Here is a 27,548-nt window from a genome sequence, read left to right on the forward strand (position 1 = left end):
TGTGACACCTTGGGCAAGCCACTTAACTTCTCTGTGCCTCAGTTACCTCATCTGTAAAATGGTGATTAAAAGTGTGAGCCCCAATTGGACAACCTGATTACCCTGTATCTACTCCAGCACTTAGAACAGGCTTGGCACATAGTAAGCACTTAACAAATACCATTATTATTATTACTATTACAGTTGATGCTTAGAATGAAGACTGAACACCTCTCTTCTGACAGAAAATGACCCCATAACGGGAACAGTTTATGACCTGATTTCTGGATGAATGTTCAGAAAGGCAGTATTTCCAAGCACAATTTTTCTTTTATCACAATTCTATAGAAGATTTTGAGAAATATGTTGCATCCTCACACAGCGACCTGGGGATGCAATCACTAAGAGTAAACATCCAGATAGCAGGAACACTACCAACACATGCAACTCCTGCTAGATCAAGATCTCGCTCACATCTTGAATTTTCTGAAGAGTGGCATTTGCTCCAATGAGCAACTATGGGATGTACTGGAAAAAATATGGGACTTGGAGTTGGAGGAATTGGAGGAGATGTACTGTCCAGTGATTAGATGTGTCTGTCCATGCATGTTATGAGGTGGAATGGGGGTTTGGTGAGCTGATTATAACATAGAAAAGTCACACTTCGCTGCCACCCTGGCCCATTCCACATCCCACAGTCCCCTTCTTCTGGGGTGGCAATGACAGAGATCCATAAATAAGACCACTACGACCTCCTAGGAAAGGGAGTTGTCATCGTGGCTGGAAAATCCTACCATGGATCACCAGAGAGGGATGTTGTAGCTGAGGGGGTCATTGTAGCTGAGGGGATATTATAGCAGAGGTGGTGGCTGGCACTGAAGATGAGGAAGGAATAGAAAAAGGAGAGAGAAGCACTTGTCAATCTTGTCTTCATTTTTGCCTCGATACCACCATCACTGCTGTGGCTCTGGACCCAAGCGGCACCTCCCACCATGCCAGCTGAAGTTGGGGCAGCAGTTTTTCAGGTATTGATTTTGTGGCTAATCCTACCATTTCAGACAATCTTGACCAGTTAGTCATGCATGAGATTACAGTCTCATCCAAAATGAGCACTTTCTCATTTTACAGTGCTACAGTACAACAAAGAGTACCAACATCAAATCAGACCCCCAAGGTGTCTTGGACTTTTAAAAAAGCAGGCTAAAAACTGTTCAAACTGTAATAGGGCTTTTTCCATGCAGTGCCAACCCCATTGAGTTAGTTGAGTTGGAATATGGGAATATGGAGAAGTGGAATTTGATTACTTTATATTGCTTCTCTAAAATCAAGATGAAGCCCAGGCACCAAAATTCCCTTCTTGGTACCAAAGACAGATCATACACTTTTTATCTTCCCCAAACTCTTGGGTTCAAGAACATTGGGATCATGTCTTGGAAGAACAAGATCTAAAGAAGTCCAGATAATCCAGGTCAGAGTTTTGTGGACTAATTACTCTGACCAATTTACTTGCGTAGAGCTAGGATAAGTGTGAATGGGATGAAATATGCAAACCTTTTCAGGCTTGGTTAGCAAAACCCAGGGTCTCAGACTTTGTCTTCCTCCAGCTGCATCTCCCATCCAAAACTGGGAGAGAAAAGCTTAAAATTGCTTTTAAAAAAACTGCTTTTGAGCTGCACTTCTTCATTACCTAGAGATTTGTGGTCCTTTCAAACCCCTTAATTTCTGGAAATGTCATTCCTGTCCTTGCAACCATGACAACACCTGTGCGGTATTTCTTTTAGAGCATTGTGCCTTAAGGCTGATTAAGTTTGAAAATACTATCACTCTCAATGAAGTGATGACATTGCATGTATATCTATGTATGTAGATAGATATATATATCTATCTACATACATATATATATATATATATATATATATATGCATATAGACATAATTGATTCAGTTTATGCCAGGAAACATAAAAATACCAGCTATAATTTTGTGTGAGGAAGTAATCTATAGAATTGCAATGTCAGTCACGCATTTAGAATATGTTAGTCTCATTTGTTAAATATTACTGGGCTATTTCCTGATTTGATACCTACTATGAAGAGCCAAAGGGACATTGGTTCTAACTTCTTCTTGCTTTAAATTGGTTCCTTGAGCATGAGCACATGTGAGTAAATACGTGGGCTTTAACTAATCTGCAAACAGTTAAGATAAGCTGTTGTATTTTCTAGTAGTTCTCTACTTCCAATGACTTGAACTTTGAAAAAAAATATTTTTTATTGAACCTGGCATGTTTCCTATCATTGTACTGTACCTGAATATAATAAATCTGTGGAAATCTTTAATATAGCCTGTAAATGCTTGTATGTAAATTTATGATAATATTTCTTTAGCCATTTGTTCCAGATACATATAATAAAAATTGCCTTGGAGTGTGTATAAGCCTTGAGTAAGCAAAAATGATATCATTACATATCGTGTATACTACTTTCTAAAACACAAGCCTAAGCTAAAATGGGGCAGCTGTAAGTACAAATGTAACATTTAAAACTAATTTAGTGTTAAAATGCAATAACAGTTTAGAAGAGAAATTTATCTCAATCTAGCTGTCTGTGCATTTCTAGGAAGAAATGCAGCCCCAAACATATGATAGGTCTTTACAGGAAAGAAGTGCTTCAGCAAATGATCCTCACATACTGTAAAACTGTTACTTTTCCACTTATTAAATGCTCCCATATGATATATTTGCATTGCAAGGTCCAGCCTATGGCTATAATTTTCAATATTCTTACTAAGATGATTTTCGTTTTTAAGTACCTGATGCATTGAGAAGTGTCTTAGGAGGGTAGTACAGCATTCTTTCTCAGGGTAATGTAGAACAGCGAACGCAGAATCATACTGAAAGAGCTATGAACTTTATGTTCCCATTTTATTTCTCGTATGATTCAATTTGGGCACATTGTTTAATCTCTCTATGCCTATTTCACTATTTACAAAATTATTCCAAAAGGTTCTCAGTGCACCAGGTCCATTGGCAAGGCCTGTTGAAACAACTGGCGACAGAACTAAGGTCAAGGGACTGAAGGGAAGGTACCAAGTTATTCTTACAACACCTGTTCTGGGGTACATTTCTCAGAGTTATTGGGCAATGGGAGCTAACTGACAAGCTGAAGAGGGGACACTGACTGTCTCTTTCACTGCTACTAGTAATAATATAGTGGTATAGAACTCTGTGCTTGCCAACTTAGAAACAGAATGGATTCTTCAGAATATGTGTTAGACTTCCCTATTTCTTTAAATTTATCAAGCTTTTACTGCATGCTAGACACTGTGCTAAATGTTTAGAGGGTATAACAGTAGTGAAACTCACACTCCCTGCCCTCAAGGAATTTATAGTCTAATGAGGAAGACAGACAAAAATGTTTTAGTGAAAGCCAGAGGAAGAGGAAGTATAAAACAGGTACCTGAACAAACACATCAGGATGAAACTGCTGAAAAAACAGGTGAATGTTCAAATATTATAAATGTTAAAATATACATAAGACACTGGTTGCTGAGAATAGGATTACAGTACACATGTACTAAGGGTGGATGTTGGAGTGTTTGAGCCAATCAGTGAAGGCTTCCTGGAGGAGGTGGGTTTATAGGAAGCTTTGAAGATGAGGAAAGCTATGGTCTCGTGGATTCAAGTAAAGGAGAGGACAGCAAAAGCAAAGGGTCAGAGGTGGGAAAGTTGAGAGGACTAACTGGGGAGTATCAGGTGAAGAAATCTGTTGTGTAAAATCCACTTAACCCGGTCCCAGTGGAATTCACAATCTAAAGTGAAGGGAGAACAGGCATTTAATCCCCATTTACAGATGAGGAAACTGAGGCATAGAGAAATCAAGTGACCTTCCCAAATGTAGAACAAATACATGCAACATAGTCTCCTGTGTTTTGGGTACGGTTGATGTGCCTGGAATTATTTTACCTTTGCCTTCATCTGTTTTTCTCAAATTCTTCTCAAAACCTTTCCCCTAAAGAGGTATTTCTTTCTTGAGTGCAACTTGCTAACACAGTCTATCTGCCATAGGTACTTCCCAGTTTATTTCTGTTGTTATATGAAGCGCTTACTTTGCGCAAACCACTGTACTAAGTGTTGGGATGGATACAAGTTACATAACACATGGAGTTACGACATCTTCTCTGCATAATTAAAGAATTTTCCTTGTCCCTCTTGCGTTGTTCATATGTAGGCCAATTCAGATGCCTGACCCCAAACTGTGTTTTTTAACTCCATTATGCCAAATGGAAAGAGAAGATATAAGAACAGATCCCTGCATTGAAGCTAACTATTGTTACTATTTACACTCAGGAGATTCTACTTGCAAACATGATCAAAGTGTTTGTTTAAGAAAAGTGTTTTATTTGTACATTGCTATCCTAGATGCAGTTTAGCGTGAAGGAAAAAACAACTCTATTTCTTTCCAATTTGCAGCGTATCTTCATGAAATGAATTGGTACAGTTCAGTTTCATTTTGATTATTTTGGCAAACCAAACTTATTTTTTAGAACAGAGCTCAACATCTTTGTTAAGACGTGAGATGTGCTTGGCAGCTACACGATTCCTAAAGACCTCAAATTAATTTAATTTGCTTTTAGTAATTAGTTCACGATAAGTAAATTGGACCATTTTTATATTCTTCATGCTTCAGATTATAGAGGCAAGTGAAGACATCTACCTCTTGTAGATCGTCTTCACTTCTCTCTGAATTTGTATCCATGAGCCACTACTGTGCTTCACAGCTTGGCTCTTGTTCTGGATTGTCTGTGTGTACATAAATATTTTCCTAACCAAACTTGATATTGGAACTCCAGTATCATTCACCTCTCTATAGACAAGATTTTCCAGGTGATGATTATGTAAGGCCTAATTAATTTAAAAGAACACGATGTATTGGCACTGACTGTCCATGGCTTCATACTGGGCATTCTTGCCGGTCGTGTTGTTGCCACAGAGCCAAACTCAGTGCTGCATTGTTTTTCTTGTTTGAGCATTTGAGATGGTGTTCAGGTTTCTACCTCCTCCCCTGGCATCTTTGTCAGTTTCATGGCTAATAATAATAATAATGTTGCTTTTTGTTAAGTGCTTACTGTGTGCAAAGCACTCTTCTAAGCGCTGGGGGGCGGGGAATACAATGTGATCAGGTTTTCCCACGTGGGGCTCACAGTCTTCATCCCCATTTTACAGATGAGGTAACTGAGGCCCAGAGGAGTTAAATGACTTGCCCAAAGTCACACAGCTGACAAGCGGCAGAGCCGGGATTAGAACCCATGACCTCTGGCTCCCAAGCCCGGGCTCTTTCCACTGAGCCACACTGCTTCTCTGTTGTTCTAGAAATCATTTAATTGTTTGACTCGCCATCCTGACTCACATAACCATCTTTAGGTGTTCTTCTGAGTGGAAGGAGTTATATCTGTGACAGAAGTCTAATCAGAGTTTGAGAATAAATGGTTATGAACTAATTATTTGAAGAACAAAAAATAGAAGTTCAATGTTTCCAAAGGAACAATCGCTCCACTGACAGGCATTTGTCCTAGTTAATTCCTGCCTACAGATGCAGAGGCAGGTCCTTTTTTTTAAGTTAATCAGTCAATTGTACTTATTAAGGGCTTTCCATGTGGAGTGCATTGAAGTTAGTTTTGAGCTTCAGAAGTAAAATGTAAAGACACCCACATCAGAAAGAATCAAAAACGTATCTAAGCCACACCAAATGAATGCAAAGTACATGCTTGAGAAGGCTTAGTTTCTTATTCCTGTTAGCAGCAGAGGGGTCAACATCATCCTCATTATCAGCATTTGCTGGGTATCTAATCTAATGAACACTCCACTAGATATTTAGGGGAAGCAGCATGGCTCAGTGGAAACAGCCTGGGCTTCGGAGTCAGAGGTCATGGGTTCGACTCCCAGCTCTGCCACTTGTCAGCTGTGTGACTGTGGGCAAGTCACAACTTCTCTGTGCCTCAGTTCCCTCATCTGTAAAATGGGGATTAACTGTGGGCCTCACATGGCACAATCTGATTACCCTGTATCTACCTCAGTGCTTAGAACAGTGCTCTGCACATAGCACTTAACAAATACCAACATTATTATATTTAGGGAGTTTACAAAATGTAATAATTGAAGTGGTTAATAATATACTCCTACCCTCAAGGTGCTTACTATTTATGGTCTACAAATGTGTGTATTTTTTGTATTTAAAGCAGGTGACACTGAAAATTATATCTACATCATCTTCCTCCTAATCATCTTAAATCACACTTATTGAGAGTGCGCAGTGTGCAGAGAGATGATAAAAAAATTTGCACCAAGAGAGTGTCTGACTGTAGCGAAAGAACTGAATCTAAAACAAAACAAGGCAGAAAGGTCAAGTCTTAGGGACATATACTGTTTAGAAACCTTGAGTTCATGAGTCCATGGGTCAGTGAATATAGTGGCGTTGCCAAAATTAATTGGAATATTAGGAAGGGGAGTACAGTGCTTAAAGTGCTTAGCACAGTGCCTGGCACATAGTAAGCATTTAACAAATACCATTTTTAAAAAAGACTGAGAAAAGGTATAAGAGTAGAAGAGCTCCATTTTAGATGTACTATGTATGGTCCCACAGAAGATACACTGAAGATGTCTTGAAGACAAATGGAAATTCAATCCTTGATAGCAGATAATATAACAGGTTAATGCAATAGGTATAAGAATGACCATGATAGTGATAGTAGTTGAAACCATTTGGGCAGGTGCAGATATTCAGCAAGTGTTAGTGAGAAGAGCCGGACAGAAGTGAAGTGGTGCCATCAAAAAAACTGAGAAGCGAAGGTTGAAGATCATGATGAAAACCAGAAAAGTACTGTCTCCTTAAAACCAAGGTCACAGACAATTTCAAAGGGAATCAAATGGTCTTCTAATTCAAAAGCTGCAAGATGAATTAGAACAGAAAAGACAGATTTTTTTTCTGAGAGGTCATTAGAGACTTTGGTGAATCAACGTCAATGGAATCTAGGCTGTCAGAAGAAGAGAATTGAAAATGAAGATAGTAAAGCAACCTATGTAACAGCATATTCAAGGAATTTAGACAAGAGCCGAAGATAAGAAATGGACGGTTGCTGAAAGTAGTAGTCAGGTGTTGGTTTTATTGTGTTTTCTTTAAGGTAGAGAACATTTGAGCATGTTTGCAGCAAATGGGGAAAAGCCAGGGGAAGGGGGATAAAGAGGGTGAGGAGAAAAACATGAAAAAGGGCTTTTCATGATATGAGAGAACTAGGTTAGGGACATAGAGGATTTTGCTTTTAAGAGAAGATGTAAAATGTTTTTATAATTCGGGCAGTAGAAGAGAATGTGGGAAAAAATTTAGATGATTCATAATGGAAAGTTTATACCTTATGTCCTTGTTCTTCTTAGTAAAATAATTTGCAAGGTCATCAATTAAGAAAAAATGTGGGGTGATTCAGAAGGTTTGAAAGGGAGAGTTGAGGCCAGAATCAAGTGGAAGGAAATGAGTAAGGAAGTCAATGAGGGAGAAGTAGAAACACTTTTTAACTGGCAAAATAGTAATGAGAGAGAATATTTACAAGTGGTAATGGTCAGTGTCCCCCTCTCAGTGACACACCCGGAGAATTTCCAGTACTCTACCATTCTCAGGCTATGGGAGAGAGAGTCAAGCAGAGGCATAACCATTCTAAGCCTAGATTGGGCAGTGGCTAGAGAGTGGAAGGCAGTCTGCTACAAGTCAAAACTCACCTGAACTGGGCAACAGCAGCATGGGAGAGAGAGAGTAAACCACTTTCATACTTTTACCAAGAAAACTCTTTGGATACACTACCAAAATGTTTGCAGATGGAGGTGGGGAGCTCTCGGAGAGATGGATCCTACATGTGACTATGGGTTGGAGACAACTCGACAGCATAATACAAGACAAGGGTCAATGTGGTTCTTGGATTTCCTTCAGAACTGTTCAACTGCATGGTTGTAATATCAGTGTAACCTGAGGTGGGATGGTGGCAAGGGAGTCATAGGTGCCAAAGAGCGTGGTGAAAAGATGTGGGCCTCAATTGTACAGAAGGAAAACCACTAGTGATAGAAGGAGAGGAAATTTAGTATAGTCGAGGAAATGATTTAGAGGGGTTTGGCTAAACCATGTTGTGATCTGAGAAGGGAGGTTCACTGTTTGGAGCCAGAATATCATATGGTAGTGACTGTGAGATTCAGGATTGGTCACTGGTGGTGATGACCTCTTTGGAATGAAGAAAAAAATGAGTCCAGTCAAATACAGGGATGTCCATAGTATTGCCGGGTAGAATTTACCACAGTAATTCTCTCCCCACTGCCTCATCCGCTAACCAACCAGCAAAAAATCCTGCACTGTACCACTCTGTCACCTCAAATCCAGTTGTACTTACATGATACTTTTTTTGCCTTCAATCCATAGACTAGAAAGAGTTTTTTTAGGTTTTTTTATGATTTCTAATATTCACAAAGGAAACAGGGTCTTAACAGTAGAGACACCTGAACAACTTCTCTGGAAACAGCTCTAGATTGACTGAATTTCTAGCACTGGGTGTGCCCCTATTTAATGGACATATTTCATGCCAACTCACTGAGTTCCTTAATATGTGTTTCCAAATATGTGAAATGGTGACGAATTCACTTCCTCTACCTCATAAGGATGCTGTAAGTATACTGAAGTATGTAAGGCACCTTTAATAATCATTTAACTGTTGTTATTGCTCAAAGCTTATTTATTCTCAAAGTTCAAAACATACTTTTGGGTGGATAATTTGTAAAGGGAATTTATGGATGATTGGCTACCTTCTTCACCTTCCAACATTCCATCCCACTTTCTACATGGTTCCTTGAAATAATACCAACTGTGATATTTGTCTAGAGCTTCCTATGTGCCAAGCACTGTACTAAGTGCTGGGGTAGATACAGGATAATCAGTTTGGACATAATCCTTGTCCCTCATGGGGCTCATGCTCTAAAGGGAAGGAGAACAGATATTGAATTTCCTTTTTACAGATGAGGGAATGGAGACACAGAAAAGTTAAAAAATTTACTCAAGATGACCCAGCAGGCCTATGGCAGAGCTGAGACTAAAATCCAGGTCTCCTGACACCCAGGTCTGTGCTCTTTCCACTAGTTCACCCTATCAACCAGTAATAGACTGCTATTTATTGAGTTATTACTTAAGTGTTACAGAGAATACTAGAATGAGTAGACACAATTCCTGCTCTCAAGTAACTATCAGTCTCTCCGGGAAGATGCACAGTAAAATAAATTACAAGTAAGTGAAGCAACCAAAGTATAAGGATATTTACTTAAGAGTTGTCAGGGTGGGATGATTAAGTGCTTAGTAGGTGGGACTAAGTGAATAGGGAAGCATAGGGAGGAAAAATAGGGAAGAGGGGTGAGAACTTAGGGAAGGCTTCTGGCAGGAGATGTTGTGATCAGTAAATCAGCTGCATTTACTTTGTGCAGAGCACTGCAGAAAGCACTTGGGAGAGTACAATATAATTTTAGTACTGCCGTGAAGATTGAGTGCTGGTTTGTAAGATACTGAAGGGGAGGGTATGAGCAAGGGATCCAAGAGGAAAGCAAATGCAATAATGGGAATTGAGAAATGCCCAGGTGACTTTGTACTTAGCTCTGAAAAACATATCCTGAAAGAGTCTTTAAGATTTATCTCCAGATCACAGAATCAGAGAGAAATCATATGCAGACTGACAAGACAGCCCGTCAGCTGGTTAATTGGTATTTGCCCCATATTTTCCAGGCAGAAATCTAGCTGGGATAGCTACTGCTTAAATAGTTATACATCAAAGCCTAACATCTGGATCTCACAGCTGCCAAGTTCATCCTGTGAGGAGTTGTCAATATGTAGTTTGCTGTGTAATTGGATGACTGTTTGAAATGGCTGTTTCATGTCCATAGGGATAGAATCCATATATTGTGGTATGGATACCTACAGGGCTTTAAAAAAATATCTATTAAGCTATACTCCTTTCCCAAATGAGATGGCCCCAAGATTTAAAAGCTCTAATGTCTTCAGGAGACTCAGATCAATTAGTACTCCTAAAACCAGTGCTCTGGAGACCAACAGAGGGAAACTAATTCACCAGTAGTTTGAGGAGAAAATCTTTAATTAGGCAAAGAAGGGTTGCTTTGCCCAAATGAAGTAGGTGAATATGGTAGTCTTTCTCTTAGTTTTTGGATATAGAGGTCTTGCAAGTTATTCATTGGAATATTTAAAATGTTATATTTTAAAGGCGAATACACTAAGAATACCATAATTATTATTATTATTACTAATTTGCTAAAGAAACAGACTACTGTAAAAACAAGTTACTGCACTTGGTTTCTCCTACCTTAAACTGATGCTACTGACTTTGTATCCCATGCTGTAAAATGGGGATATCATTACAGGCGTTCCCTCGGTTATATGCACTCAACATGTTCAACCTGGGGATAGGTCCTGTCTGTTACCTCATAACATCTATTCCCCATCCTGATTTTAAGTCGATAGGTGTCTTACCTCTTCCTCTCTCCTTACCCTCTCCCCCGCTTTTCTGTTCTTATTGCCTTTCCCTATTCACCAAACTCTGCCCCATACTCTTATTCATATCTGCAGCAACAACTAATGTTATGAGGGAGGATTAAGTTTACAGAGGAGAGGGAAATGATTGGAGAATTTGGGAAGGGGGTGGGACAGAAGAGCCTCTGAGAACAACAGAGAGGTGGAAGGAGGAGAGCGATGGGGTAGGAGGAATGTGCAATGTAATTCTTACTGATGTCTAGCCCTTGCTTTTATACTGGGTCCGTCCTGGAACAAATCCTACCTAATTTCAAGTGTGGTTAGGGGAAAATGCAATCCACAGTACAACCACATTTTTGAGGAACATATTTGCTTTATTATGGGAATATGTGTGAACTAATTTTCTCACAGTAATCTGATTTAATCTGTTTTCTTGAAACTTTGCTTAAAGTTGGTAAGCAATACACATGTGCATGTGACAAGGTTCCTTGAAGGGGAGAAGTCTTTTAAATCCAAGGTGGTAATGTTAAAATTCAAGATTAATATATCAGTGTGATCATAGTTATGTGAATCTGATTCAGTTTTTTACTCAGCATTTGCCTTCCATTGATTTTGAAAATCAGTTTTGAAAGTTTCCCTATAGTATTGGGTTGTTTTTAGTTATTTAAGAATTCAAATGTTCTCAAAGGTAGTTCTGTGCATATCTTGCTACATTCTGTATCCAGATGTAGGAAACAAGCATATGTATCTGCTTCATACATATATACTTGTGTTATAGTCATCAGTTTGAAAAGAAAATAAATCACCTTTTCCTACTTTCATGAATTATTTTGTAATTCCTTCACTGATGTGAGTCTCCGAGGCTTTGGAACATGAAATATTCCTCCTCTGTGTATTGGTCTGCTACTTTCTTTTTCTTCCTAGTGGCCCTTTTGTTATCTCTCTCCCAAACTAATGAGCATCACCTCAGTACTGTAGTACTGAAGAGTAGTTTGCATTTCTATAGATTCTGTTTTCCAAGAGTATCCAGATGCTAATGAATCATTAATCAGTATGTGCAGCCCTTCCCCACAGCCCCCTCACCTCTTCAGAGAAACCCACGTTAACAATGTTGGTATTTGTTAAGCGCTTACTATGTACAGAGCACTGTTCTAAGCGCTGACAGTTAATCCCCATTTTACAGATGAGGTAACTGAGGCACAGAGAAGTGAAGTGAGTTGCCCACAGTCACACAGCTGACAAGTGGCAGAGCTGGGATTCGAACTCACGACCTCTGAGTTGATTTCATATTCCTTTAAATATCAAGTTACAAGTGATGTTCCACTCATAAGTCAAAACGGGCCCTTCTAGGAGAAGGGAGCATTGTGCTTGCTTTTGGAGCAGGCATTAAGCGGGATGGGTGAGGGAGGGGCAGTATTCATAGCTTCTCATTGCTGTGATCAAGCAGTCGATGGACAGTATTTATTGAGCACATTGTGGGCAGGGATCCTGTCTACTAACTCTTTTGAATTGTATTTTTCAAGCACTTTGAACAGTCTCTGCACACAGTAAGTGCTCAATAAGTACAATTGAATGAATGAACAATACCCTGCACATAGAAGACATTCAGCAAATACTATTGATTTGATTGACTGATAAAGCACTTGAGAGAGTACAATACAGTTGGAAGGCGGCAGGCATCCCTGCCCTCAACAGGTTTACAGTCTAATGGATGTAATGGCTGTAACACTATTAACTGTATCAAGAGGGAATTCGCAAAATATCCTCTTGTGATTTTTAACAATAAATGCACCCGAAAGTGAAGCAAAACTCTAACTCATCCCCAGAGGCTAATGGGTGATTTATTTTCAGCAGTACCTTTAGAAAATACAAGATATTTACTAGCAAGGACAATTTTTTTTTTGTAAGGCAAATAAGTATGATGTGGTGATACATACTTTATTCTAGTACCATTCCCTCACACCGGGTATATTTTGAAGCAGAAGGTTGGAGTACTAAATGAACAAAAGAATACTTCCTTGGGATATGGATCTCATTCCTCTGGTTTTGGATTTCCTTTCCGACATATATCTCTAAAACATTTATAGAGCAGTAGGTCTGTACATATGTGCCTTTTGGAGGATGAGTGGTTTTCATTGTCATAATAACCATATTCCTCTTTTTTAATTAATTATGCAAAACCCTTAATTCAGTCTGTCTCCAGCTCAGCATCTTTGTAACTGTAGCACTACTTTGCTCATAGACAAAGAAGACCAACAACAATACCATCTTTCTTTGCAGGAATATCCTCAGGTAATCGCAAGGAACAATGTATAAAGGTTATGCCTGTTGTCCTTATTACAGGTCTGCCCCAGGTTAAGGTTTCAGTAATATTATGTTATGTGAGGCAATTTTGTATGAGCTCCATTATATTCTGGCCCCTTAGACCATGCCGCTGATAGAGATATGTTTCTGAAGCTAGAATGCCAACTATTACTTTTTTTAATAACAAAGGGTTCTATTACAGAGGGTTTAGATTTACAAATGGTATGAGTCCCTTCTGGGAATATTTTTTTTAAAACATGACTGATATTATAAAAGCTGCTATAGTTTTGTAATTGCGACAATTTTAACAAATAGTAAGGGTAACTGTTTTTAATAGGTTGTTGTAAAGTTAAAATTACAAGGTAGCAAGCCACATTGTGTTTATGCTGTCATTTTGTTTTTTTTACCCCTCCTTTGGAATTCTATTCTCAGGATTTGCATTTTACTTGCTTTAGACTGGGAAGGAGCAAGGAGAGGAGGAATTATGGAAATGTTGTCAGTGTAATAAGCACTGGGTCTTTAAAATCACTTGGGAAGATATTCTTTTTGAGGAAGTTGTTTACTTCTCAGATAAAAATAAGTAATTCTTAGTGAGACTGATAATTTTACAGGGACATATTAACCAAAAAAAAAAAAATCACCCAGTGTCAGGAAATAGCATTAGGACTTTAGAAAGGGGACCTGTGTCCAGATCCATTCAAGTTTTTCCTGTTTGAAGGATCAGCCCAGAAGACAGTAACTTTGTTACCCCGATCTCGCTGCACTTCGACAGTGGAACTGTGCCTAGTATTTCTTTCAGGTGAAGGTAATCAGGATCACACTTACCAAAGCTGGGGCCTGGAACTGAACTGTCTAGCATGGCCCCTCACACGCTCCACGACTCTGATGATGGATGTGTTAATTAGCACTGTGTAATGTCTTTACGGCTCCAGTAGCCAGAGCCGCAGCAGAGATGGAAGGGAGTTGGGGGAGACCTCAGTTTACCATATGTGCTCAGCCAGGCAGCTGGGACTAGGTGTCCTTCTTTGAGGCAAGGTGGGGGCATTGGGAAGAGCAGGAGTCAGAAGAAACCCACCACGACCAAAATTAATTTTCTGGCACGCCTCCTCCCACCTCTCCCTGCTTCGTGCTGCAGAAGCAGTTGTCTGCAAGCCAGGGTTGGGGTTGGGATGGAAGAGTGGCAGACGGGGAACCCAGTCATTTTCCCCCAATTACTGTGACTCCTCCCAGTGCAGTGGGACAGCACCCCAATGAGTAAACAGCGCAGCCTAGCTGATAGAGTACGGGCCTGAGAGTCAGTAGGGCCTGCGGTCTAATCCCAATTCTGCTACCTGTCTGCTGTGTGACCTTGCACAAATCACTTTTAACCTCTCTGTGTGTTAATCACCTCATCTGTAAAATGGTGATTGAGCCTAGGAGCCCTACGTGGGACAGGGACTGTGTCCAACCCGATTATCTTGTATCAACCCCAGTGCTGAGTACAGTGCCTGGCACATAGGAAGCACTTAAATACCATTATTATCATTTCTAAACACACAGACACACACACTTGTACACCACTTGTCTGCTGTGTGACCTAAGGCAAGCCACTTCACTTCTCTGTGCCTCAGTTACCTGATCTGTAAAATGGGGATTAAAAGTATGAGCCCCATGTGAGACAGCCTGATTATCTTGTATATACCCCAGTGCTTAGAACAATGCTTGGCACATAGCACTTAACAAGTACCGTAATTATTATTATTATTATTGCATTCCCCCAAGCGCTTAGTATAATGCTTTGTGCACAGTAAGCGCTCAATACATATGATTAATAAGAATAACGTTGTGGTGGAGCCGGAATTACAACCCATGACCTTCTGCCTCCCAGGCCCGTGCACTACCCACTATACCATGCTGCTTTCCAGCCTCTGCCACCTCGCCGTGGGCTGCCGGTTTACTTGTTTTAATATCTTTCTTCCCCCTTCTAGACTGTGAGCCTGTTGTGGGCAGGGATTGTCTCTATCTGTTGCCGAATTGTACATTCCAAACGCTTAGTACAGTGCTCTGCACACAGTAAGCGTTCAATAAATAAGATTGAATGAATGAATGAACGACCCCCACCGTACCCCGGGGTCACTTTCTTGACAGCCTGTGCTCCCAAGGTCTGCCTCATTCTTCACTGGCCTGTGTGCTCCTCCCCAAAAAGCAAACACAGCTTGAGGGTTAGGGGGAAAGTTGAAAAGAAAGAGGGACAGCAGAAAAGTGCCCCCTTTTCCTTCCATAGTGACACCCCACAGTACAGCAGGGCATCATGCCTAAGGCACACCCACCCTTACCTCTGCTCTGTAAGATTTTGGACATGGCACGGGATTGGGCATCACAGGTCGTGAGTTCTAATCCTGGCTCCGCCACTTGTTAGGTCTTGTGACTTTGGGCAAGTCACTAACTTCTCTATGCCTCAGTTATCTCATCTGGAAAATGAGGATTAAGACTCTGATTCCCACGTGCGAGAACCCGGTTACCTTGTATCTACCCCAGGGTTTAGAACAGTGCTTGGCACATAGTAAATGCTTAACAAATGCCATTATTATTATTATCCCCAAACCCCTTTTAACGGCAAACGTCTCCCTATTCACAGTCTGCTTAATGACACTCACCCCTTACAACCAAGAAATCTACAAGCTTCCCTGAGTCATTGAGAAGAAGAGCTGGAAGAGGAGGAGCAAGTGGTTAACACCTAATTGTGTCAATTACTAAATCTTCCCTCTTTCCCCTCCTGGACCCAGCTCAGTTTTCTCATATAAAAATGATGGTATTTGTTAAGCGCTTACTGTGTGCAAAGCACTATTCTAAGACTGGGCACTGTTTGCAAAATAAGATTATACCTGTTGGGATACCTATTGTCCCTGCAGGTGGGCTTCTTTAATAGGAAGTGGGAGGAGGAGGAGGAGGCTGAGGCAGTGGGGATTTAAAGCTATCCTCCAGGAGGACCCGAAGTGACCTCTGGGATGGGATCCTCTCTCTCTTGCTGCCTATCACCACAACTTAAAGGACAGCACTCTCTTTAAGAGCCAATCATATTGACCCTTTAGTAGTAATTACATTGGGAAAATCTCTTTAGGGAATCATCTTTATAATGCCTCAAGTAACAGGTATGTCGATAAGCTCAAGAGGTATTGTGATTTGGGGGTATGGCCAAGACCCCCTAAAACCAAACGTCTATGGGGCACAGCCTGTTAACCCCTGTATTCATGCAGTCTGATCTGTAGCTGTAGTTAATGCTGGTTGTTTGAGATCCAGATGAGATTCCTCCCTCCCCTGGTGTGCCAGGTAATGTTTTTTCTTAGTGGCCCCAGAGATCATTGAAGTTGGCCTTGTGCTTCTGGTTAACAAGATGCTCACACCGAATGGGGAAGAGCCTAGAAAAAAGTCTCCCAAATATTGCCTATCTCACCATCTACAGGCTCAATGCAGGGCATCAACTTCAAGAATTGGGCCTCAGTTGTAAGTTATAATATAGGAGATGTGTTGATCCCACAAGGGTCTTTTCCAACACACTGTATGCATAGATCAGAGGACCTCATAGCTGTGAAAAAGCGTGATCTCTCCTCTCTCCCTCCAGCCCACATATATATTTAAGTGCTTCTTAAAAACTGCATCATCTAAAGAGCAAACCATTTGGACATTTAAAAAATGCTACTTGCCATGTCTCCAACTCCCAGATTCCATGCATGTCCCTTATACTGTAGCTTTTTAAAAGACGTATTTGTGTCAAAGAACCATTCATTATATTTGCAAAAGCAAGTCTTAATGTAATTGGAAAGCAGATTTACAGCAGATAGGGTGTTGTAGCAGACACAAGCAGTGAGTCTTAATGAGCAAGCAATGTGTTTACAAGGTCTAAATACCATCAGTCTTTTTTTTAAGGCATTGCCAGTTCTAGAAAGCTTTAATTTGATGCCTTTAATGGGCTGATTCTCATAAAATGCCCTCTGCGTTTTATTTTGTCTGTGCAGGATAAATTGGCCTATCTGGGGAGAAAAAAAAAGAAATGCTCATTGTTGTCTCTGCAAAGATTAGGTACATGAGGCAGAACAATTAATCTACTCCCTGGTACCTATCTACTTAAAATCACAAGCATTTTAGAGCAACTTGTGGAAGAGCTGGCAAGCAATACCCATTTCTGTTCAGGTTTTCCATTTGACAAGCTTTCATTAAGCTCAGTATTACCTAGGCAGGACTTGTTCAGTACCACTTAGATTACAATTGAGTATTTATCAGGCTCTCAGAGCTTTCTTTACCAAAGAACTGGTCTCAAAAAAATTAAAATGAACCAAAGCCTGTGATGAGAATTTTACAAGTATATTGTTTGTAAAACTGATGCTTTGGTTAAATAGCAACTGGTTTATGCATCTGACCCATTTACAACCACAGTAAGGGTAGTCTGCAAACAATGAAAGCACTGCCTCTGAACTCCATTAGATTGTAAGCACCTTGAGAGCAGGAAACTGTGTCTTCTATTATACTCTTCCCAAGTGTCTAGTATACTTAAGCTTAACATTTAGTAGGTGCTTATTAACTGATTGATCAATAATAAATTACTGATGGGCATTAAAGAAGCCACATGGCCTCGTGGAAAGAGCACGGGTCTGGGAGTAAGAGGACCTGGGTTCTAATCCCAGCTCTACCTGTTGTACGCTGTTGGACCCTCGCCCAAGTCACTTAACCTTTCTGTGCCTCAGCCTTTTTAACTGTAAAATGGGGATGACGTACATGTTCCTCCTCCTACTTAGACTGTGAGCTCTGTGTGACACTGTGTCCACCCAGATTAATGTGTCTCTATCCCAGCACTTAGAACAGTGCTTAACATATAGTATTATTGTTGTTGTTCCTGGCAATAGTAAGTGCTTAACAAATACCATCATCATCATCATCATTATTATTATCATCATCATTACGGGCACTAGCCAAAAGATTCCACACTCCAGGAAATCTATGGCAAAGGGAACAGAACATTCATTTTTAGAAATGTCGTATTTGCGATTGGTGTTGCAAGGAGCCAATCTCTCCCAGACCCCATTTATCCAGGGAAGGAGGTGTGATTTTAATAGATTTAATTGTGATGAATGGGAAGTAAGTACTTTCTTTGGCCCTAGGTGTAGCATGAAAGAAATTTAGCCCCAAATTATGACTGTTGACCCGGATGATGGATTTGTAAGCAGGGTCAGTTGTTGGAAGGTTTTTGCAGTCAAGTTTCAATAAATTGAATTTGATGTGTTAAGAATCTGGGGGAGGTGTGTAATTGAAGCTGGGGGTGGGAAACACAATTTTAACATCAGTATTAGGAGATGCTCCAAGGCAATTGAAGTTGGATGCCAATGAGGTGAAAGTGGAAGCAGCCCCAACATGATGACCAGAGAATGAATTTAAGATTCAGTGGAAGACAGAGAGCCACATAGGGTAGTATCTAGGGATGAGTAGCAGTTTTTAACCAGGTTTGCTAAGATCATTGAGATTCAGTGCTTGGGATTGATAGAGAAGATGTTCCTGTCAAGGAATTGGGAAAATCAGAACATCTGCTCTGTTAATGGCATATAAATACTTTTGTATTTCCCTTAAGACTATACAGAATTGAACATTTTTAATCATAAATTATTTTTCTTGGTTAATCCCAGTTAATATGGCACCATTTGCTCTAGAATTCTTTGACCATATAGTAGATAGAAACCAAATCAGTCTAACAACTGAATGTCTTCTTGCCAACTCTTCTAGACCCAACAATCCAAACCACATGATGAATCCTGGCTACATTTTTTTTATTCCACGTACATCTTTTGGTAACCTTTGATAAACACAAAATACCCACCTTCCTGCAGACCACTGCTCCAATTGCCCACTTTTTTTTTTAACAAACAAGCTGATAATTTCAATGCCATGAACTGCCTTGGAAAATCTTTCAATTAATAAACCTCTTTATTATATCTCAGCTTTCTTTTCTTTATGGCAGCAGCCTCCAAAGTAGATACAATATACGCTTCCCTGCTGTGTGATTATATTAACCCTGTTGCCTAGCAGAACTTGTAATCAGTGCAAAGATCAGGTTCAGAGGCCCCATTAGACTACTTCTCTAAAGACAGCCCTGGGAAGGATCTTTTTGCCAGTGTGTATTTTGACATGCAGGAGTGCCAAGAGTTCCCTGGATGATTACTTGAAAAACCCAGTCCATTTATTTTTACCTATTTGCAAAAGATCAAATTTGGCTCTCTCCAAGTGCAGCCCGACACACCTTCTGGGAGCATCAGGCTGCGTATGAAAAGGTGGTCCCCAAGCAGGAGGATGCCATTTAAATCCTGCTTGATGAACCACTACACTCAGTTGTGTCCCACTCAAGCAAGACCTAAAAAGTCAGTGAAGTGACACTTTCTAGGCCCGCATCACTGTGATAGTACACCAGTTAAAAGTATCTGAAGAAACAGAGGAGGGTTAAAAAAAAAAAATGACAACCTGATCACAGAATATTCTACCCCACCCCCCCGCCCTTAGATGCCAGAAGCTGCCAAGACATGTATCCATATCACTCATTTTAGAAGTTCCTTTTAATTTTGTAGTTCCAATTCCCTTATTAGTGGGTTTTTCAGGTTGTTTCCTCAAGTTCTATTCCATCAAAAAAATGCATTTACTTGGTTTCACAATTTGAAGCGTTGATGTAGAAAGCATTGCTCTTGCTTTCCTTTGTTTCATTCAAGTAAAAGAAATCGATACTTCAGCTCTCACATACTGAGGGATATAAATCACTAAAATCAATAAAAACCTGAAGAGATTAGAAAATCATACTTTATTATGAAAGGACCTCAAACACGAATCTTTTATATTTGAAATTTTGTCATTTAATGCATACGGTGTTATTCATTTTCCTTTCAATTTATAAGACAGCAGCAAAATGAAAAAGAGGTTGATTGTTTATTTTCTGAAAAAGTAGGTATTTTTCCTCTTGGTTTTGAAATAAGGTATTTTAACAAACTGTAAAATATCATAAAGCAGTTTATACATGTTTGAGCCCAGCTCTTTAAAAAATGTTCCACCTTTAAAAGAAGGTCTTGTATTTAGGAGAATGTAAGTTTTCTCCTACAGAGTTTTCACTTGAAAATTTAAAAAATTATAATGTAAGGTACTCAAAAGCAGGGATTGTTTTTATTAACTCTATTGTACTCTAGCAAGCATTTAGAATAGTGCTGTGCACCCAGTGAAAACTTGTGAATACCAAAGCCATCAACCTTGTATAATCCAGCTCATGAGAAATTGTAATTATAGAGGAGATTTGGGATTTTCCTTCTACATTTTCTGCAGGGTTTTTTGAAGTGTTGAATTGCAGGGGTGGATTATTTATAAAGTCTATCCTATTTTATATAAAGGATAAACAAAATAAATAATTGTCATTTCAAGGATTTATCATCATATTTAGCAGTGATGCTTTTTTTAAAGCTCCTTCAAGGCGGGACTTTCACTCCAACACTAAGCTCTGAAACATGTCTTATGTGAGAGATGGAACAGTTTTCTCAAGTTTTCAGATTTGGAATCCTAGCACAAAGAGGTTAAAAGATTAGCTCCAGATCCTGAGCCTATGATCAAACCTTAATCCCCTGATCTGCAGACTCTTGGTAATTAATTACAACAAAGCATGTCAGCAGGATGTGAACCCAAGTTTCCGAATCACAACCACAGGAGATTTGGGGATGTGTCGGATCTTGGAGGCAGAAGCTTTAGACGTGTGATTTCAATATCCTAAAGTTGGTGGATTTAAATGAGGATCTATGTTCCACATACCTTTCCTGGGGTAAAGTTCAGCTCTCTGAATGATGAGAGCACTGAAGAATTCCAAGATGATAATTACTTAAATATCTGTAATTTAGGTTGTCTGTCTCTCTCATTAGACTGTGAGCTCTGTGTGGGCATAGGATATGTCTACCAACTCTGTTGTTTTGTACTCTCCCAAGTACTTGATGCAGTGTTCTGCACCCAGTAAACACTCAATAATAAAAGTACCATTGATTAAAAAATGATAAAGATGCCCAAGTTGAGGAATGGTTAGGAGGCGAGAGGAAAGCTAAAGGTAGTGGTTTCTGAAAGGACAACCCCACCTACACAATATCTTGCTCCAGGTAAATTATTTTAAATGATTTGAGGGCCTTTGTTATTGATAAAGGAATCATCAAACCTTGAAAATATTTGGACAGATGTGGAAAGCAAGCTATTTTTCTCTCTTCACACAAACTAACTTATTTTGTTTAAAAGTTACTTTTGTTGAGACATGCCAACCAATTTCACATTCTCCAGAACTAACAGGACATGAAAATTGAAAAAGTCCTAAGAAGTTGGCAGCAATGCTTTTTGTTACTGCATCTGTCTGAGTCAGGAATTTGTTTATATTACTGTTTTATTTGTCCAATAATGAAAATATAGACTGAGGTTGAAAATGGAAATTAAATTTTTAATAGGATATACACTAGTAATAAAGAAAGGAAGCTTACAAAGGAGGGTTCTTCTATGATAATTAAAAATTAGAAAGTCATTACTCAAGTATGCTTTTTGAATTGCTGAGTGAATTAAAATGCTTCTTTCTAGGCACATAATCCTTGTGTATTCTCTCAAAGTTCTTCATTGTCAAGGAAGGTAGAAATACATATGCAATAACTCATTTTTGTTAAACCTTCCCTTTGCTTTGAGCTTTATCTTGCTCTATACCCTAGCTTGCCTTGAAGGGACTTAAGAAAAGATACATACTTGCTGAAGTAGGGAAAAAAAAGAAATCACTGTATTTTGCACACTGGGCTTTTTTCCCCTTCATGCATTGAGAAGGAAAAAACTTGTCGGGGACTAAAGCTCCCATATATCATAAAATGATATTATAAGGAAAAGTCTTACTTTCTATAGCCATTATAGAATATTTCAAAAACTGTCAATCTTTAATCCTCATGAAAAGTATTTGATTAGAAGAGCTGGCCTGCAGAACAAGTCCTGCAGCCTATAGCACCGGTGTAGACTTGCTTTAATAATAATAATAATAATAATGTTGGTATTTGTTAAGTGCTTACTATGTGCAGAGCACTATTCTAAGCACTGGGGTAGATACAGGGTTATCAGGTTGTCCCACATGAGGCTCACAGTCTTAATCCCCATTTTACAGATGAGGGAACTGAGGCCCAGAGAAGTTAAGTGACTTGCCCATAGTCACACAGCTGACAAGTGGCAGAGCTGGGATTCGAACCCATGACCCCTGACTCCCAAGGCCGGGCTCTTTCCACTGAGCCACGCTTTATAGATAGTTCATTATACAGATCATTTCACCATTTCATTCTTTCAAAGTGAAAATTATAGGAAAAATACTGATGTGTCAGTAATTTAGAGAAGCAGCGTGGCAGTGATTACCCTGTATTTACCCCAGTGCTTAGAACAGTGCTCTGCTCATAGTAAGTGCTTAACAAATACCAACATTATCATTATTATTAATTTGACCTGATAATTTTAGGAATTATTGCCTATAAAATAGGAGTAATCTTTAACTATCACTATTAACAATAAGGAAATGTAGCAATGGTCCAGATTTTGCTAGGAGAGCAAATTAATTGCTTGGGTGGAAGATGAACAGTTTGGGCATTGAATCTTGAGTAACTCCTAAAATTACTTTTTTGGACTAGCATCCAGAAAACTTTAAAGGGTTAGTGCATCTCCCCCAGAATACCTTACAAACATCAAGGGATTAATTTTCATCCCCAGTATATTTATCCCTAGACCTTTCACAGATTCCATTATTCTCATCTTCAGCTATATATTGCCAAAGTGCTTTGCTAGAGAGGACATCTTCTGCACTGCCTTCAGAGGGAAAGGAAATAAAAGCAGAGATAGAAGTGTTTACGCAGAAAACCTAAGGTTAATAATAATAAGTATGGTATTTGTTAAGCATCGGCTAGGGTAGAGGAGATAATTAGGTGAGACACAGTCCCTTTTCCACATGGGCCTCACAGTCTAAGGGGGTGGAGAACAAGTATTTCATCTTCATTTTACGGATTGGGAAACTGAGGAACAGAGAATTGAAATGATTTGTCTGAGATCACCCATATGACAAGCAGCAGAGCAGAGATTAGAATCAAAGTCACCTCACTCCCCAGTCCATAGTTAACTGGTAGCAGGCCTTGCCCACTGAGCTTTTCATTTGATATGTTTCTCTTGAGAAATAATTTTATTGTGAATTTTTAAATTAATTTGGACTGATTATCTAAGTTGACTATTTCTTTCTTCCTTTTAGGTAAGTGAATCTCAATAAAGCAGTTGGCACAGTTCCCTTTGTTACTTCTATGTTGCAATGAAGAGACATCAGAAAAGTGCATTCTTCCCTCTGCTGGTTCTTTTGAGCATGAAGAGGTGGAAATCCGGTGGAAAAGTAAGGCTGCTCAGTCTCTGAATGAGGGAGACCCAATCTTCGCTACCCTTTCTTTGTGAATGATGAGATTTTGCATTTTATGAGTCTGGGTTGGCATCTCTAGATCCTTCTTGGTCAGACCTGTGCAAATGAAGTAGAAAAAATGAGATAGCAAAGCAGCGAACCTGAAAAAATAATTGATGTGGACTATCTTACCTGAGAAACTAGCATAGAAAGCTATTAAACTCTATTCCATTACAGAATTTACCAGGCCAGAATGATGTGTGGCAAAGCAATTCAATTTAGACTAGAAAACATGCTCTTACTTTAGTATTTTTCATATCTTGGAAACTACCAGGTTTTTTTCCTACTCATGCATTATTCTCTATTTCTAGTACTGTCAGTTCTCCTATAATGTGGATCTGTGTTCCTGAAATTATGTAAATAACCTAAAATTTCCACTATAAACCTCTGGCCTTGACTGATGTAATGGGTATGTGCAAAACCATTTAATCCAAGCCCACATCACAGTGTATCCAGACAGAATCACCTTGGAATAAGAATGTTTCCTAATTCAACCAGATTGGGTAGTGCGGACACACATTACAGCATAATTGGCTATATTTGGAAAATTCTCGAACTCAAATCATCTCACCCCTCCCCCCAATTAGTCTGTCACAATCATTTAAATGCTTAAATTGGACAAAGCACTGTAGGAAATCCTAGTGACAATATGTGGTAATTGAGTAATCCAGCCCACGGGAGGCTCACAATCTAATTGGAAGACAGATTGATTAAAAAAAAGTAGGAACAAGCAGGTAAGTTGGATTTTCCCAGCATTATATAGTCCATCACTTCCTATTGTATGCTTTCTGCTCTTGGTTAATTTGGAAGAGAAAGATCTAGTCTCCATTATTCCCGGGAAATTTTTTCCCTTGATGTATTGTCTTTATTGTGCCTACATTCATCCAGGATAATTATCAATCTGTCAGTCATATTTATGAGCACTTACCATGTTCAGGGCCCTTGGGAGAGTACAACACATCAATATAACAGATCCATTCCCTGTCCACATCAGTGACTGGGATGTGTGAAGTGTGCCCCCTAAAATGGGGGCGGGTTAAGCAATTGCATTATCCTTGTCTAATATATACCAACAGATTGAATGGGATGACCAGAAGACGTCTCCACATGCTCTGATTATTGTGGCATCTAACTTAATTTAATCATCTGCTCATAGGTTGGCCGTAATGGCAGAAAATTCCCTCTTGGGAATTTGGAATGGCATGATTCCTCTACCCATCTCTTTCACCAGTTACACTACCCCATTGATAAAGAATGAATCATCTAGCTATGCTGAGGCGCATGTATAACGGTGCCATTATTGGGGTGTTCATTACCATTTGACCGATCTTGTGGCTAAAAGAACATAATCCATTGCATTCAGATGACATACAGAGACTCTTGAGTATGAGTTTCTTCTTGAACCTATGTCGCATTTGGATGACAAACATATATTCTTGAAATTTTATATTTTCTCTTAAAGCTATCTATTTCTTAATATAGTCTTATGTTTACTTTGTGCCCCATTTTAAATTTTGCTGAAATCTGTTGGTTTTCCTTAAGAAGGTCTGATGTCACACCACTTTTCAGGTCCTAATTAATTTATAGTTGCCTCCTAAAACTTTCTTCCCTGCTGAGATGTTCTAAGTAGGTGTGATTTGAAAAACATTCTGAGAGGTTTTGCTGTACCTGGTTTGTGGTTGAATGATCCCCACTGTCTCTTAAAGGCATAACTCAAAGAGTCAAATTAATTCACCTGTTCATTTCAGGCAAAAATTGCAATGGTGACTTTGCATTGTAAGTCACAGAATAATGACCTGAATGGGTACTGCAAATATAATAGGATTGATTCTTTACCCATGGCTAAAACCACTGACTCACACTTCCCTTGATCTCTAAACAGAGTTAGTTATAAAACACATGCTCCATTTTTATATTCACACGTTGCATTCTCATCACTTTTGTCTGTTACTCCCTAAGGGTCTGATTTAGAAGAAGTGTCTGATTTAATGGAAAAAAAAAATGAAACAACAGAAGCAACAGTTCCGAGTTTTTCTAATGTAGTAGAAGGTGTTTCCTTTTGATTATACTTGATCAGAATTCATTGTTTTACTTTTTTAACATTTTGCTTAAGAAATATATCTAGGGGCTATTTTCACTGCTGCAATTATTTTGTATAGTTATATCTCCTTCCATTTTTGCCTTAGAAGGAATACCTGGTTGTATGGCTTACTGAATGGATTTGACATAATTCTTTGCTCTTAAAAGTCTTATTTTTAAGATATATTTCTTAGGATGTTAACCTAGGAAAGAAACATGGAAAGGAATATAGAAATCGAAATTTTATTACTGACCAATTTATACAATTAAAATCTTATAAAACTTTAACTCAGTATAGATGTTTTCAGGATGATGGTTTGCACTACAAAGCAGCATCTCCCCTTAATGGCATTGCCACATTCAGAGTAGAAATCAGGCAAAAAAAAAAAAGAGAGAGCATTTCAGGTACTGTATCTTGAAGTTCATTCAGGCAAAATATATTGGAGTAAATATAGTTTTTCTTTGTGTTCAAAGATGACGCCGCTAACTGATCTCTGTGTGTGCAGGCGTGACTGAAAAGGCTGGTGCAATGGCTAACAGTCCTTTCCACAGAGTGCCCATGTAAAGAGTGCTGTGCTGTTGTGTTGACTTTTTGTATTGCCTGGTGGTCTTTTGGATTCTGCCTCATGATGTCAGAATCTTCCCCAAGCTGTCCTTCTAAGAGAGAACCATCCTATTCTTAACTGTGGCTCCTCACAGCAGGCCGTTCAATGCCGGTTGGGTATAGTGGTGATAGAAGAAGAAAATGAAATCTACCAACAAGGGAACCTAATGTTATGAATGAAATGTTTGATATGAATCAGTGTTTACTATGGAAATGTATCTTCTTTATAGACCAGATTTTTATCTTCACATCTCTCTGTCACTCCAAAATGAAATTGAAATCTAAACTTTGACTCTGTTGCTGGAGAATGTCATATTTTTGTAAAAATGCTAATTACCAATAGTTTTTTGCCCAGGTGGGGAATGAGTGGTTGGGGGAGAGAGGGGATGAGAGAGAGCCAGTAAGATAGAGTTCTTGTACTTCTCCCCATTGTTGCTCACTGCTCTTCCTACCTGGCTCACATTTCAACACCACCCCACTTACCTGCTCTTCATCCTCGAGTCTGCCACTGAAGGAGAGCTGAGCTGGATCCATTAGCAATAGGAAGGGGAATGGCACCAGGACCTAAATTTTACTCCCTACGCTTTTATGTTCTCGCTTTTTGTCCCTCCTCAATTTCTCAACCTGTTTCATGGGGTGGAGAGGTAACAATTTGGTAGCCTTCGGCACTTTTCTTGTTGCTGGTTCCATAGACGGCAAAACAATAAATGCCCTCACCCACAGGGCATTTCACTGATGAGAGCTATCTCCCTTCTTGCCTCTCTGGCAATGATGCACATGTTGTGATTTTCACACTCTCAAGTTGTCAGCCTCAAAAGGGTGGAAAAAAGTCATTCCAAAATAATACATGGAGATGAATCCAAGTATCATGACTATTCCATACACAGCCAAAGATGGGATGCTAAGTGTGGTTATTCTAGCAGTGCACCATGGAGCAAAATACAATCAAGTGTTGGGTTTATTTCAAGGGTTTTCTATAGAAATCTTTTTCTTTTTCTGAAAGCACTTGGACTGCCGTGCATGACTAGATAAATGCCTCTACTTGCTTAAACATAGGGTTGTTTCATCCTGAGGGTTAAAATAATTGATTTTAAAAGAATTGTAAATCAGCCGGTTTTCAATCACATTAAGTGCTGTAGCAGACAGTATGCCAGAATATTTGTCACTATACATTTCAAGACCTCTAGACATTATCTTTGGGACAGGGTAATAGTTTGTCTACTGGTCCTGTGAGCCCTGAGAACTTTGGGGCATAAATTGACAGAAGTAATGCAGAGCACCAGAAGTACCCCTAAAAAGTAACTTGCGAAAACCAGATTAGCTTTGGTTGCACATCTCATTAAGAGCCTGTAGAGCAACGCAGAGCTTTCTTGATTATAATAACCATCTTTCAGATAATGCAGTATTAAATTAGCACACTCAAATTCTATTTTGTAAGTAGATTTGTTTTATTTTTAGTTCCTCCCTGAAGCTGGAAATCTAGATTAAAGAAGCCTTCTAAGAACCATTTGTGAGATTTAGCTTGTCCTTTCAAATGCCTGATGCTT

The 27,548-nt window shown here is 39.3% G+C and overlaps 1 protein-coding gene across 1 annotated transcript in view; it reads left to right on the plus strand.

Moving 5' to 3' along the window:
- CDH4 (cadherin 4) overlaps window positions 1-27,548 on the plus strand; it is a 678,282-nt gene that overhangs the window by 144,311 nt on the left and 506,423 nt on the right. The window lies entirely within an intron of this gene.

This window comes from Ornithorhynchus anatinus, chromosome 8 (genome assembly GCF_004115215.2).
Source record: "Ornithorhynchus anatinus isolate Pmale09 chromosome 8, mOrnAna1.pri.v4, whole genome shotgun sequence".
Taxonomy (NCBI): Eukaryota; Metazoa; Chordata; class Mammalia; order Monotremata; family Ornithorhynchidae; genus Ornithorhynchus; species Ornithorhynchus anatinus.